The sequence below is a fragment of the Crocodylus siamensis genome, chromosome 3, assembly GCF_052110815.1.
Source record: "Crocodylus siamensis isolate JL-2025a chromosome 3, ASM5211081v1, whole genome shotgun sequence".
Lineage (NCBI taxonomy): Eukaryota > Metazoa > Chordata > Crocodylia > Crocodylidae > Crocodylus > Crocodylus siamensis.
In genome coordinates this window covers 247,363,728-247,378,895 of record NC_143397.1, presented here as the reverse complement: position 1 = coordinate 247,378,895, position 15,168 = coordinate 247,363,728, and the positions used below count along the sequence as shown (strand labels likewise).

At 47.1% G+C, this 15,168-nt stretch overlaps 1 protein-coding gene across 5 annotated transcripts in view; it reads left to right on the top strand.

Annotated features, from left to right (window-relative positions):
* The window catches only part of ST3GAL1 (ST3 beta-galactoside alpha-2,3-sialyltransferase 1), a 122,170-nt gene that overhangs the window by 20,495 nt on the left and 86,507 nt on the right, over positions 1 to 15,168 (top strand). For 3 of the 5 annotated variants that reach the window (XM_090040683.1, XM_090040686.1, XM_090040684.1), the window contains exon 2: positions 3,526 to 3,618. The exons of the other annotated variants lie outside the window; for them this stretch is intronic. The gene's annotated coding sequence lies outside the window, so the exon portion shown is untranslated. The remainder of the gene's footprint in view (positions 1 to 3,525; positions 3,619 to 15,168) is intronic. 5 annotated transcript variants of the gene reach the window in all.

Here is a 15,168-nt window from a genome sequence, read left to right as displayed (position 1 = left end):
GGAGCCCTGGTTTGCATCCGTTGTGGAACACAACATGAGACCATTGGCAAGTGTCTCCTGACAAGGCGACAGTGAAATGGGAGGCTTGCTGGAGAAAGGGGGTCTGCATGCTGTTCAGCAACTGTTTCAGTTTGCATCGGAGAAGCTTGCATTGTCCACGTAGTCAGTGGGCACTGTGCCGGCAATTAGTGTACTGGCTGGCACAAAAAAGTCATTCCATGCGAAGATGTGCACTGAACATATGCCACTTTTCTCTGTAGTCTCAAGGGAAAAAAATACCTTGAGTGTATGTTGCTTTAGGGTCAGGTATTCAGCTGGCATAAATGGACATACTCCCACACAGCCCCATGGGAGTATGTGTGATGGGCTACTGCGGTCTTTTGGGGCAGAGTTTTTAGCATCAATCTTAAGCAATAGCACATTCAGAAACAGCGCAAGGGTGGCAGGGGTGCAGCCCCCTCACTTAGGCTCTGCCATGCATGCTAAGTGAGCTCTGAGCTCGCTGCCTGGTCAGCGTGGCTGCCTATACACATGCTCATTCACGCTCTAATTAGAACGTGTTGCCTCACCGTCCTGGGTAGTAAACCCCCGCCTATTTTTAAATGGCCACAGGAGCACTTTATCGAAACCCCATACAAAACATCCCACAGCCATTTTTAAATGTGCTGGGGCTTAATACACGTGGCAGAGAGGTGTTTAAATCAGAGGAGCTGTCCTGGAGCTGCTCTAATTAAAATGCATCCCGACCCACTCTGGAGCACGTGTATAGGCAGCCTATGGGCCCCTGCTGGAGCGCCCCATGCTCAATAAGCTCTGAGCTTATCCAGTGATTGGGGTGGGCTCTGGCCAGAGCCCCTGCTTTTGCATGGCTGTGGAGCCATGGGGGGGGATCCTGCTGCTTCTCTTGGCCCTTTCCTCTCCATGCGGGAGTCAGCAGCAGGGGACAGGAGGGGACGAGTGGCAGTGACAGTGCTCACCCTCTGCGCTGCATGAAAGCAGGGTCCAGGCAAACCCTCTACTGAGTCCGCAGGTGTGGCCTGACAAAAATTGGGGTGTGACCCAACAAAAACGTGGGTGTGACCACACACTGCAGATTCTCTTGTATGGATGCATGAGTAATCTAAGCTCTCTTAAAGTGTGTGTGTGTGTGTGTGCGTGCGTGCGCACGCACACACACGCATTTTTTCTTTTTTATTTGACTGAAGTTCTTCAGAATATTTTAGTTCATTCCCTTCCCCCCCCCAATCCGACACTGCATCTTATTTCTCCTCCCCCATCTCACCATTGCAGGATGTGATAAACCAGATTCTCTCCTGCTTATCCATACTTGCTGCTTAGCTCATTAAAGCTGTTAGCACAGCAGATGTAGGAGCAGGGATTCTTCCAAGTGCAGTGCATGCCAGTAATAAACTATACCCTCCTTAAACCTTACAAGAATATCAAAGTCAACTGATACACATTACAGCAATGTATAAAAACTGCGTTGTTTGTAAACAGTTTCTTGATTTCCCACCCCACCCCTGCTCTCAGCCTGAGAATTTATAAATGCACTCATGCACTAGACTTGGAAATACCGAGCAATGTTTGCACAAATGTACTGTCAACGGGTGGCTAAATCTTACTGCACCTTGGATGTGTACTGCACTATAAGGATAAGACACTTGGAGAGTAGGCCTGTGGCTTTGCTTACAAAATTATGCTTGCAAATGTAATATAATGTGCAAAAGTGATGTCTGCTGCACCTATGGAAGCCTAGAGTAATTCACAGTTTTTGCTTGGATTAAATGAATAGAAGCTGGAGGAGAACATAGCTCTCTCGCTGATGTATGCAAAATACTGTTAAATACTGAGGATCCATTGAAGAAACTGGCTCTGCTCTCCTTGCCATATGTGAGCCTCAGCAAACCAGTTTAAGATAGAGTTTGACTTCCGTTTGGGCATCTAAAATGGGGGTATTCCAGGTGTCTTAAGTGGTGTTTTGGGGACTTACAGATTGGACCTCTTACCCCTGTATTGTAGATGCGTAGACTGAGCCCATCCAGTTGACCGCACGCTGGCCTGGCACATACGAGGCTTTGTGTGTGCATACTGAATCGAAGCCTGGGAAAAGTGTGTGGGGAGGGAAAGGATGGGGTTTCACCCCAGTAGCTTCTAGGGCACCTCTTCCTGAATGGGGTTTGACCCTGCATCGCTGACTTTGCAGCACAAGGCTCAAACCACCACTCCACTGCTTAAGCGTTATCCATGCCCTTCTCCAGGGCTCCTTTTGAAGCTGAGCTGCTACCCATACTTGTTGGATAAGATGGATGGAGAGCTGTGCAGGGTGGAGGCTTCTACCGAATTTGCAGTCGGGGCCAGACTAAGAACAGGGCCTCCTTGCCAGAGCAACATCCAGCTCACCGAGCCACCCGTTCTCCAGCTTGTTCTCTGACTACAGGCCCTGCATGTCCTTCTCTTGGTTGCAGAGGGGGCAGCTCCAAAAGGAATGCATCTAGGGCTAAAACATGAGAGGAGTGTCATTGTCATCCTTCTCCAGCTTGCAGTACCCATTAGTCATGGGTTTCTGGCTGGTGACATTTTTGTGACTTACCCACAGATGCTTCCAGATGGGTGCATGGGCATGGCTATGTGTCTGCCCAGCCAGTGCATAGCAGACTACACATGCTCAATCTCCGCATGCATCCTGCATTCTGCATCCATGCTGCAGGGCAAGTGCCAAAAATGCCCAGGCATGTGGCTAGAAAGCTGCCATTTGGGTGCCCTAAGGGAATTGGCATCCTGTCCTTAAGTCTGCCTCTTGCTTCCTCTGTGAAGAATTCAACTAAGCAGAAATAAGGGGCAGGCTTTTCTCTTTCAGCTGGAAATGCAGGATTTTTTTTTTTTTTTATTCCATTTGAGTTTTTTATTTAGGCACCTACTTTGGGGCTCTTAGGAGTTCGGCATTTAAACTTTATACTGAAAAAGCCCAGCTTTGCTGACACTGCTCCAGACTTACATTATTAAAGCCAACAGAGAGACTCAAATGGATGTAAACAAGACCAGGATTTATTTATCCCTCTGAGCCGTCTTTTTTTCGCTGTTTCTCATACTTTTTCCAGCGAAGGATTACGCTGTCCCCTGACTTAGAGTCTGCAATTCTGTAGAAGTGTAAAACCTCAGCAAAACATGAGTGGGAAAGTTTTACTTCTGATATGAAAGCAAATGCGTAGGCTTCTAGGAACATACTTACTGCAACACTTTTCACATACTTAAACTAGTGATTGCTGTATTATCTTTAGTTAGGAGACTTAATTAATAGCACATGTTGATTTACAGTATATAGAGTGGAGTAACCATCTGCATCTAAAAATGAAAATCTGCTGCTCTGGCGTGAGAGTGAAAATTGATTAGACCTCCTAAATGCATATTTATAAACTAATCTAAAGAGCTATCCCATATAGAATATATTAAGTTGTATATTAACATGAGGCTGGTGAGAAGTGATAAAGTAAATTTTCTTCTCTTATTTTTTTTTTCTTTCACTAGAAAATAATCTTTTAAAGAGACTTTGATCTAAAGTTGGATACTCGTGTGTCTGTCGGAAAGAGTGCTCCTTTATGAAATGGCTACCGCGTTCGTGTAAGTAGATGTATTCTATTTGATGTGGGGAGATCAAGGTGCTTTTCAGCCTTTAGCTGCTCATCTGGCCACCTAACATCTTTCCCTCTCTCTTACCTCTACTAATTTAGCTGTGTTGAACTAATCAATTGGCTCTTGTCTTTATTAGTGGGTTTTCAGTTTGAGTTGAAAGGCGAATATTGCATGCAAGAGAATACTTCACTTTCCCAATTTTTACTTACGAAACTCCTAATTGGGTGAGTAGCAGTTCTTAAGTGCCATGTTCAACTCTTTCTCACTTTCTGGCACAATAACTTTCTGGACTGCCTTTCATCCAAGGATTTGGTAGCGCTTAGCAGGCTAGAGTCTCACTCACTGCACCCTTGTCTTACATAGATAATGTTTCTCAGAAGAAGAAACAGATCCAAGTATCTAAACTTGGGTCTTGGAGTTGCTCAGACGGCAGGGTGGGAATAACCTGTCGGAAAGGGAAGTGCAGTATTTCTCGCACCTACTTCAGGTATCAGGCTTAACTATTGCACTCTTTCCTGCCTAGGCAGGGGGTCAGACTCGATGACCTGTTGAGGTCCCTTCTGACCCCAGCATCTAGAAATCTATACATTGACTTCTCTGAAGCTGCATGAAGCTCAGAGCAGCTGAAACAGACTGGGAATTGTGGCCTTAAGTTCAATGCTCCTGGCACTGCAGGGCTCTGCTCTCAAATACTTGTATATGATAGATAAGCCAGCACAATTACTTAGCAAGAGGTGAGGTTTTTTTAGCTAATGTGAGCAAACCAAACTCCTTCAGCTCTTGCGGCGAACAACTTCCAACACCGTAGGGTGAATAAACTGAATTAAAACTTGGCATGCCATGTTACAGATCTGTATCTCTCACCCGTGACAATATTTCAGTGAATGTTGTGAGAGGAGGGGAAACCCAACTCTTTTTCCTACAAGCAGTAGCAGTAAAACATGCCCCATGAAAGGTGCTCCAGCTCAAAATGTAAGAACCAGAAATGGAGACCTTCCAAGACGTGTTGCATGCTGAGATTTGATATGCACAAGATAACTGCATCGAGAAATTAAATGAGTTATGGTTAAACGGACAAGTGGGCCATTTGCATCCTGTGAAGCACTTGGAACCACTCATGGTCAAGCAAGGACATCTCTGACAAGTGGAACTGAATTGTTGAACAACAGAAGTATCCAGTGCATGTCAATGAGGTGCAAATCCTGCTGATGAGTGCATGTGCCTGCAGGAAGCAGCGAATGGAGAATAACATGGATGCACTTCTTGCTTCTTAAAAGGCTTGAAGTGTTTTGGAGTGGGGGGAGGGACACAGCTCTTGGTAGCAACCTAGAAACTTTGCCATGTACATGTTGTAATGGTGGCTAGCTACTCTTCTCTGAAATCATTAGAAATACTTGTTACCACACCAGTCCATAGTTGCCACCTGCTAAAGATCGAAGTGTGATGATAAGTTACTCTTGAGGTCTTCCTTTTGCTTTCAGTAGCAAGCTAGACATTGAAATGAATTCTTGCTTGCTGTACAGTGTTTGATAATCAAAGATTTGTGATATACAGCTGCAGGAAAATAATAGCTGGCATTTTCCCTAGAGACCTGACTGCAGCCCATGATAATTTATTGTTCTTGGCTTTGGAGGAGAAGAGAGCTTTCTTTTTCAAAGGGCCCAGCCATGATAATTAGGCAAATTTGTTATCTTCAGGAACCTGCACACTTCTGTCTTTAGAAAATCTTGTCCATGCTTACCAGCTGTGTGGATGTTCTGTCTTTATATTTATATACATAGTTTTGCTTTAAACCAAGCTGCAGACTCTCCAAGCAGAGCCTTCATCCCAAAAAGGAAGCGCCGAAGGCTCCAAGAAGTCTGGCAGTTGCCTAATTCCTAGCAGTGGCCTTTAATATAGGAGGTGCTCTGATTTTTATGTGGTGGTGGGCAGCAGACTAAAAGGAAACAGGAGCTCTTGATGCCCCTGGGAACTGGAGCACCGGTTCCCTAATGGCATAGTGATCATTACTGGTGCAGCTGGAATCTCCTCCAGTCCTCTCAGCAAAGTATAACACTGGATTCCTGTTTGTGGCAAATAGTGACATAAGACCTGGTCCCAATAATAGTGTTGTGTGCATGCATGTACTGCTCACAATCCCTGGTTTGCATGCATCGGCAAAGGTGTCAGATTCTTACTCGAAAGCTAATTCCTGTAGATGACTGCTTTTTGGCCCACTAGGACAGAGCCAGAAAATCAAGAAGCTTGTCTTTGCTCAATTGTCTCTTCCAATATTGGATGGGATATTTGGCAGAAGGTCAACAAGGCATTGGGTAATCCAGCAATGACTTGGGTGCCAAACCGAATGCTCTGGATGAGTACCAAACACTAGCGCTGTGTTTGGCCACCAGCTATCATGACATCAAGAGAAATGGCTGCTTCAAAGCTCAAACTGCGGTATCCCAGCATTTTATGTGGTAGTACATGATAAGGAGATGTGCACTTGCCATTCAATCATCCATTCAAAGTCTAAGACACCCATGGATGCCAACAGAGTGCAACCACCTTTAGGAGCCTCCTCCCATTAGCATCCTAGATTGTTTCCTCCTGAATTCTCGCTTGCCACGTCTTGATTTAATAACTAGATAGGGGGAGCTTTGCCCAAAGCTTTGGAAAGCAGACCCTTTTCTGGACCATGGCTCACCTGGTCTCGCCCCACTTTTACTCTGGCTGTGCCTTCTGGCTTGGAGTCCAGTGTTCAGAGCTGCAGGCTTCTGGCTCAGGTTGGCCCATGCTCTTATGACCTTGGGCTCCAGGCTCCATGAGAGCCCTGCGCAGGCAACTGGGACCACGGGTCCTGTTTTGCCAAGTTCCACTCCTGCCTTTCAGTCCCTGGCAGGCTCTGTCCACTTGGGCTCAGAACATGCCCCCAGTCCTTTATCTTCCATCCTCTTACCCGAGTCTGTAACTCGGTATGTCCCCAAGCACCTTTTTCCATAGCCTCTGCCTCCCCTACAGCCACAGTCCAGTCCACCAGGGAAATGAAAACCACAAAATGCAGGTCCTGATCCCAGCTCAAAGCAGTGTTCCACCTGGGGTTTGCCTCGCCTTATAATGGCGTGAAGAAAAACAGAAAAGGCTCAAGGCTCAAGATACTTCACTTGCTTGCAGCACAGGCTCTCAGTTTTCCTTCACCCAGGCTGCTGCTCTGCATCCTTCCTGGCCCAGGGAGCAGAAGTGAAGGGTCCAGTGATCAGCCCCCGAATCCCTCCATCAGGGTCTCCTGTCCCCTGTAGCTCCTACAGCCAGCCTCCTCCTTCCAGTTTGCGCTTTGTGTTTATAAATGGTGTTTCTGGATCACTGGACCCTCCCTCGGCCATTACGCACTGTCTGCACCTGGACCTGCCAGCCCTCTTATTTCAGACTTCTCTGCCTATGGGTTTGACTCTAGCAATACAAAGGAGGGACAAGGAAAATAGGAAGACAAGGGTGGGGGGAGAACTAAGCACCCTTGGATCTCTTTCCTCTCTAGTAACAGGGTAGGGGCCCCATTATGCAAACACACGGTGAATCTTTAGCTTCATAAAGCATCCAGTTGATTTATCACATTTAAAATCTGGGTGGGAGAAGTGTTCTTTGGATCTTATTTTGTACATCCATGTGTTGGCCAAGTAAAGTGCCTGCGTGGCTGAGTGTACGGTGTAGGACCCACTTTACCTCCAGAAAGAAACCTTGTATGGCAGTTCTTAGTTTTGCTTGCTATACCCCAAAACTAAAGAGCCCTTTGCCAGGCAAACCTCTAACTGGTTCACAGAAACCTGGTAGCCTTCCCTGGTAGCTCTGTCCCTGGAGTTGAAGTTTCAAATCTGTTCCCACCTCCACTTCTGAACTTCTGTGATCTTTGTCTCCCTGTCAAGTGGGGATAATGATGCTTGCCCTCCTTTGGCAAAGTGCCTTGAGATCTGTACAAAAAGTGTTCTGTAAGAAGCAAGTGTTAGCTAAATATAGAGTGGGCAACTTCATTTGAAATAGGAATTATTTCTGTTAAATGCCCGGCACAAAGAAAAGCTAATCCCATTTTAAAAATCACTGGTTTTCTTCCTCTGGGAACCTGCAGGAGTAGAGGAAAAGCTTTGATGCACTTTGTGTAGTTGAAACAATACACTGGACTAACTGACACTCACTTGCCCCAATTTACAGCGGTCCCATGCTCAATAGTTGGCTGAATTGGCTAGCTCTCATGTGAGAAGCCCACTTCTATCTGTAAACTCAAAGTCCACCACTCAGCTCTGTGCCCTGTGATTTTGTAAACCCATCTCATGAAGCAGAAAAAAACACTACATCTGCTAGCTCCCTTTTTCTTTAAGGGCTATCTTCCCCTTTGACTAGGACACCCATATCCTGCAAGTTTTGCGTAAGGGATAGTTATTGAAGGGTACATCGCCATAGGCGTCTTCACCTTGCCTAGCCAAAGCCACTCTCAGGTCACCTTGTGTCCCCTTGGGTAGCCAAAGGTCTAGTTTCATGAGTGTGAATCCTTCCTAGCCCTGGTACAATAAATTCCCTTGACATGGGAGATTTTTTTTAGCAGCATAGTTCTAATGTTTGTATTTCTCTGACACTTAATTGCATTTCCTGATGAGCATAGCAGTTGGCTCACTGACTTTCTGTAGCTTCATGTACAGGGCCTACCTCTGGTAGGAGAGACCTCTTCATTGTAATAAATTATTCACTTGTAGCCAGACGCTCTATAAAAGACCCAAGTGCACAACTAGTACTGGGCTACAGTAGGATGTCCATTCAAACTAGCTAGAGCCTGTCTGGCTGTACACAGATTCATTCAGAGCTCCTCAACATGCTGGGAGTTACTAAAGTTGTGCTAGTTTTGTGCCACTGGAGAGTCTGGTCCATTTTTAGAGATGTTCAAATTTCCTTGCATCGAAGAAGATGCAACAATGAGCGTCACGCCTGCCAGTGTGGCTGGAGTCCCGCTTACTGAGGCAGCGGTCAAAAAGGAGGGCATGTAGGTCTCTCCTGATCAATGCAGGACCTGCTCTGACCTTCAGTTCTAGGCCGTATCTAACTGGGTATTGATATCAATCTTTTACGCTGCGCCTAGTGAGCAGTCTGATGCAGCGCTGAAGTGGCATGCTCTGCCCTTACTCACATTTATGTGAATTATGCTGGTCGGTTATGATGTGCTGCCGTAGCCCATACCTCTGCTTTGTGTTCTGGGGTTTCTGTTGCCATGCATTTTGGGATGCTGCCTGTTCAGCAGAATGAATACTGAGTTAACAAAAGCTGAAGTAACAGTGTAATTTTTAGCAGGATGTGTTACAACAGCCGGTATTTAAAGTGTGGGCACACGCTTAAGTTACTGGGAAATAAGCGTCGACTTTTGTGCCTGAGCTTGGCACTACTCTGTTGCCACTAGCCACATGGATGCTCTTAACCTGCTGGGAATGCGAGGTAGCTGACCTCGCAGAAAAGATGTGGCAAGCGGCATCGTAGCTGCTGGCATCTGCGGTATGTCCCTTTTCCAGTGCAAAGTGTTGCAGTCTGAGCCTTTAGGAAGGCTCCCAGAAACCGTCCCTCCTTAGCACTGTTTTTCTGGGCTCTGCTCGGATGAATTCTGTATTTCCCCTGATAGATTCGACCAACTCCTTATTATTCAGAAATGGTTCAGTCTCTCCAGGCATGTTTCTCCTTTGTGGTCCATGGCTGTAATGGCTTATTTAAAAGGGGAACCTTTTAAATAACTCCCCCAATCTTATGCCAACAATGATAAAAAAAAACACCACATCTTGTATTTTCTCTTGTCATCTGGGGGCAATCGGAAAGGGAAAGCTGTTCCCCAAATTACTTTCTCCTAGTAGAGAAGCCTGTTACCAATTCTGGGTTGTGGGGTGGCTGTGTTAGAAGCATAGAAATTGAGGGTTGGAAGGGACCTCTGGACATCGTCTAGTCCAACCCCCTGCTCAGAGCAGGACCAGCCCCACCTAGATCATCCCGGACAAAGCTTTGCCTAAACGAGTCTAAAAACCTCCAAGGATGAAGAGTCCACCACCTCTCTGGGTAACCTGTTCCAGTGTTTTATTACCCTCCTAGTGATAAAATTCTTCCTAATATCTAACTTAAACTTCCCTTGCTGCCACTTGAGCCCACTGCTCCTTGTTCTGTCATCTGCCCCTACTGAGAACAGCTCAGCTCCATCCTCTTTTGAATCCCCCTTCAGGTAGGTGAAGGCTGCCTTTAAATCCCCTCTGTCTTCTCTTCTATAGACGAAATAAGCCGAGTTCCCTCAGCTTCTTCTCAGAAGTCATGTGCCCCAGCCCATTCACCATTTTGTTGCTCTCTGCTGGACTCTCTTCAATTTGTCCACCTCCTTTTTGTAGTGGGGGACCCAAAACTGGACACAGTACTCCAGATGTGGCCCCACCAGTGCTGAACAGAGGGGACTAATCACTTCCCTTGACTTGCTGGCAACACGCCTACCAATGCAGCCCAGTATGCTGTTAGCCTTCTTTGCAACAAGGGCACACTTGGCTCATATTCAGCTTCTTCTCCACTTGACCCCCAGGTCCTTTTCTGCAGAACTTCTGTGCACCCAGCGAGCCCTCAGCCTGTCCTGGTACATGGGATTGCTCTGTCCTAAGTGCACTTGGGATGGGATTTGGTACATGGGATTTTGCACTTGTCCTTGCTGAACCTCATGAGATTTCTTTTGGCCCAATCCTCCAATTTTTCTAGGTCACTGTGAATCATAGCCCTACCTTCCAGCATATCTACTACTCCCCCGAGCTTGGTTTCATCTGCAAACTTGCTGAGGGTGCACTCCATGCCAGCTTCCAGGTCGTCGATGAAGTCACTGAACAAAATTGGCCCCAGGACTGACCCCTGGGGCACTCCAGTATTGATTCAGGGTTGTGAAGGACAGCAGCTAGTAGGCTGCCAACGGCATGTGTGCCCCCGCAGATTGAACCTTTGAGTGTTTGAATACTGGAGGCCTGGAAGGCAAAAGATAAGCAGCAGACCACTGACAGTCAGGAGTGGAAGAAACATGCTTGCGGGCAGTCCCAAGCAAGCAGCTTGGTCTTGCAGCGTGCTATATTCTGGCATACACAATTTCTGCCTTAAGATTTCCTTACTGACTTGTAGGTGGCAGGAGCAAGGATGCTGCACACTGAATAGAGCACTTCAGTAACTTGTCATGGAGCCAGATGCCTCTGAAACCTAGATGCATGCTGCAGTGCTGCTGTGGCCTGATTTGGGCCGCTCAGGTTGTGAAATCACACCTACGGCAAGCCAAGTGTGTTCAAAGAACCTGAGCCAATGTACTTTCCCAGCGACTCTCACCCTGGCATTTGCATTTGCTGCCACAATAAACAAGCTTATCAGCTAGTAGGTTTTGGTCTTCAACATCTGTGCTGCAGAAGCTGTAAAGGGAAGTGCGAGGGGAGCTGCTTGGGTTGAAGGTGCCAAGGTGATTAGCTTGGCCTCTGCTTCTGAGGCTGGATACTGCAGAGACTTTAGTTTCCAGTGTAAATACCATATTATTGTATTATGTTATTACTCCCCTCCTCCCCACATATGGCAAATGCCAAGCAGGTGGTGAGTCCATCTAGTTCTTCAACTGGGCAAAGAAGCTGGGGACCAGAAGGGGGTTGGGAGGGTTGTTGTATTGCAACACATAATGTGTGCTTACTGTCAAGTTCCCCTCTGCAAGTGTTCATGTAACTTTTTTTGTGGCCAAACCTGCTGAGTCTCAAGTGGAAGAGCAAGCAAGCTTACTGTGATGTAAGGGTCCTCCTGGTCCACACAGAATGACTGGCTGCAACCTAATCTACCAAATAATGCAGTTTAGCAATCGTTTTATGGACACACTGCTCCCAAAATCTGACTAGTTACTGTGGATGGATGCCATATACAGGGGTGCTACATGGCTGCTGTATAGTGCATTTGACCTCTGCTTAGCCTCTACTGGAGAGGGCTTAGTAGACGATTTTACTGTGCGTTTAAGTGCCACGTAAAAACCGGTGACATTATGCGAATGCGCAGTAAAACTGTCTGCTGCCCATTAAGCATCACTAAAAAAGCTTACAAATGCACTACTACGCACTAGTGCATCGTAATACATTTTCATTTAGTATCTCACACTGGAGAGCTTTTTTACACGTGCTCCGGGGGGTGAGGAGGAGGTGCTTTAATTAGAGCAGCTCTCAGAGCGCTGCAGTGTCTCATGTATCAGCATCCCTGCACTTCAAAATGGCAGTGGGGGTGTTTGAATGAGCTTTAGTTAAAGTGCCCCCCCATCGCCATTCTGAAGCACAGGGGTGCTGATACAAGAGACACAGTATCTGGCTGGAGCGCAGTAAATACTATGCTCCAGCAGACTCAATTAATTGGAGCAGCCTCCATGCTCATGTACAGGCACCAGGAGGTACTACATTTAATGCGCATCAGAAAAGGTGCATTATGTATGTGTAGACACACCCAATGTCTCTCTTCTCCACCCCCCACCCTGCCCCAGTTCCTTTTACCAGGGCTGCAAATAAAGAAACTGCTTTTCTGTAAGAGGGGTCAGGAAAGCTGCTGGCCTTCGGCCTCATGAAGACTGCAGCCAGGCTGTTGAGATTTTCTGCTCTGTTTTAGGAACAGAACATTTTTGTTTCCAGGCGTATTTCCACACAGCTCCCGAGTTTGAAAGTGTGCTCAGGGTCCTCAAACTGTGTAATGCATTGAGCTGGGCGCTTTTCTGCCAGATTCCCTGGGCTATCAGAGAGCCGGTCTCCTTGGGCTGACAAGGGGTGGTAGTAAGCTGTCAAACCGAGTCAGCGTCTCAGCCTCAGCAAGAGGGCTGTAGCGATGTAAAAATGAGCAGCTAGAAAGGAAATTGGCTCTTTAGGCCTGGAATTACTTTCCCCATGAAGCTGGAGTGTCAGGGTATGAAAACACACAGCTAAGGGGGCAAAGACTAGAGGGGAAAACCATGCTCCTGCTTGGGCCGCAGAGGTTGAGCATTTCATTTCCTTGGCGTTCGTTCAGGGCCCACCTCTGAGTCCACACGTGGTATCTCTAACGAGCAGGATGCCTGCTGCACCTCCACCGCTCTCAATATTGTGGCCTGACAGTGCTCTTGTCAGAATCAATACCGTGAATAATATACTGCGGGAATCCAATCGTAATTTTAAAACAAGGCTGCAGAAGGGAGTACATTCTCCAGTGTCCCCTAGTGAATTAGAGCTTCATTTCTCTTCTAAATGCTTCCACTTCTTTTTTTTTTTTTTAATCCATAAAGTTAACAGAAAATTGCAGCCACTAAAAGTGAGAGTTTTGCAGAAGACTGGCACGGGCGTTGAAGCCATTGCTCAGTCCCAGAGCAGAGTTGCCGCCTTTTCCTCGGCGTTCCTCCGCTCATCTAGCACGCCACAAAGCCCCTGTGCTAGGAGAGGGACAAGGCACCGGTCCTCAAGATAACAGGCATCCTCTGGTCACGGTGACTTTGATGAGCTTGGAGGGAGCGCAGAACTGCATTATTCCCCGCCATCAGTGGGATATTATTTCAGTTTAGGGTTGAGGCAGGTGGGTGGAGGAAGCTTGTGCTTTTCTTGCTATGTGGCTAAATGGAGGAGGTCAGCCTCTAGGTCTTTTGGCTCAGCAACTTACCCGACCTGTAATAGGGATAACCTGCTCGGTTTTACTTGCCTTAGCACTGAGAAGTGATGGGTCTGCTTGTCTTGAATCATCCTCATGAAATAATGTAATAACAGTAAGTGTCAGAGGGGCAGTACCCTTTAGTGTCAGACTCTTATGGGACTTGGAAACCTCTTCATGCATCTGCTTCATACATCTTGTTTTAAGGGGGCGCCTGACTTGCCGCTTTTCGAGTTTGCAGAAATGTTGCGTGAGATGGGCATGCAGGCCTAAGGAACATGCGTGGATTGTCTCTGACACCCATCCAAGCAGTTGCCTGTGCTGACCAGGGTCTTTGGGTGAATGTGATATCTCTTATTAGACCAATTGAATCATTGGAAAAATTGTCCTTTACAAGCTTTTGGGCACAAACACCTTTCTTTAGGCATAGGGAGAGTCTGCTGGTGCTTGTGTACTCTCTTGGGTGGAATAGAAGTGTAAGTTAATATGCAAAATGAAGGTCTGTGAAAATGCAAATGTGTGGCAGGGAAGATCAGAGGAGAGGAAAGATGCAAAGGAGGGAAATGTACCTTCACCCCCCCAACGTCTTCTGCTCCACTGGCAGCTCGCTGAGGAGGAAGTGGGGCGGGGGAGAGAGGTGAGGAACGGCTCCCGCCGAGGGCTCCCAGACCCCTGCACCTGGCACAGCCCAACTGGGGGTACAGAGCTGGGTGGGGGGCCATCCCCCCCAGCTGCAGGTCCAGTGCCAGGTGGAGGGGAGGGTTTCCCAGACCCGGACTGAGGAGGGGGGCAGGCATGGGGAGAGACAGGAAGAGGCACCCTACTGGGGGGCTTCCCTCCTCCGTGTTCCCCAGCTCTAGGGGGACCCTGCACGTAGGTCTGGTCAGGGGTTTCCCTCATGCCCCCTCCTCAGTGGACTGGAGGCTAGAGAGGGGGCTAGCTGGGGAAATCACTCATCTCCCCACTGGCTGCAGGATGGGAGATTTGGTCTAGTGCCCCCTGGCATCTGGTATGGGCCACTGCAGGGGTCTGGCTGCCTTTCACTTTTCAAAAGAGAAGGTGAGTTCACTTTCTTATCGGTGCAATCGAAGCAGTTTACAGAAACCTGCAAAGATTGAATCAATTCAACCTCAGGCTTTTTGACTGTCTCTCCCTAACCCCTGTGCCTAAAGAAAGGTGTTTATGCTCAAAAGCTTGTAAAGAACAATTTTTCCAACTATTTAGTTGGATTAATAAAAGATTTCACATTTACCCAAAGAACCTTGTCTGCTTATGCCCTTAGACCAACATGGCTATAACCAACTCCCCCCCAAATCACCTGTGCTGATGCATTTTAAATGTGTTTTGCCCCAGGAATTTCTTCTTGCTCTCTATCACCCATTTTGGCTTCTCTTTAAGTGTCACGAGCTGGTTGTGCCTGGCATAATTTGTACCACAGTTGCCTTCTTCCCACTGTAATCACTTCAGCAGGTCTGATTCTGAGTTTGCGGCTGTTTAATGACTAGTCGAACAGAAAGCTACAAATCTCATTGCTATTTTCCAGTGAATTGGACAGATAGTAAAATGTAGATTCCCAAGGAGATTTCTTTGATGTCAACCCGTGGAACTCGCTGCTGCAGGGCACTTCAGTAGCTGGGCAGACAGGATGAAGGATAAGGCTGATTGCTGAATCAGGTGCTTCAAGGCGTATCCTCACTTCTATGTAAGAGGAATTTCTTCTCCACCTTTGCAAAGTTCATTACACAACTAGCTTCTTTAGATCTTCCTCTGAGGTACCAGCTGTTGGGTACTGCCTGGGGAAGGTCTTAAGGTGGCCATAGTGCTGATTTGTGAAGCCCAGACAATTCAGGCTCCTCTGTTTTAGAGCAGAAGACCTATGAACTCTTTGCTGTGTGATGCAATGTG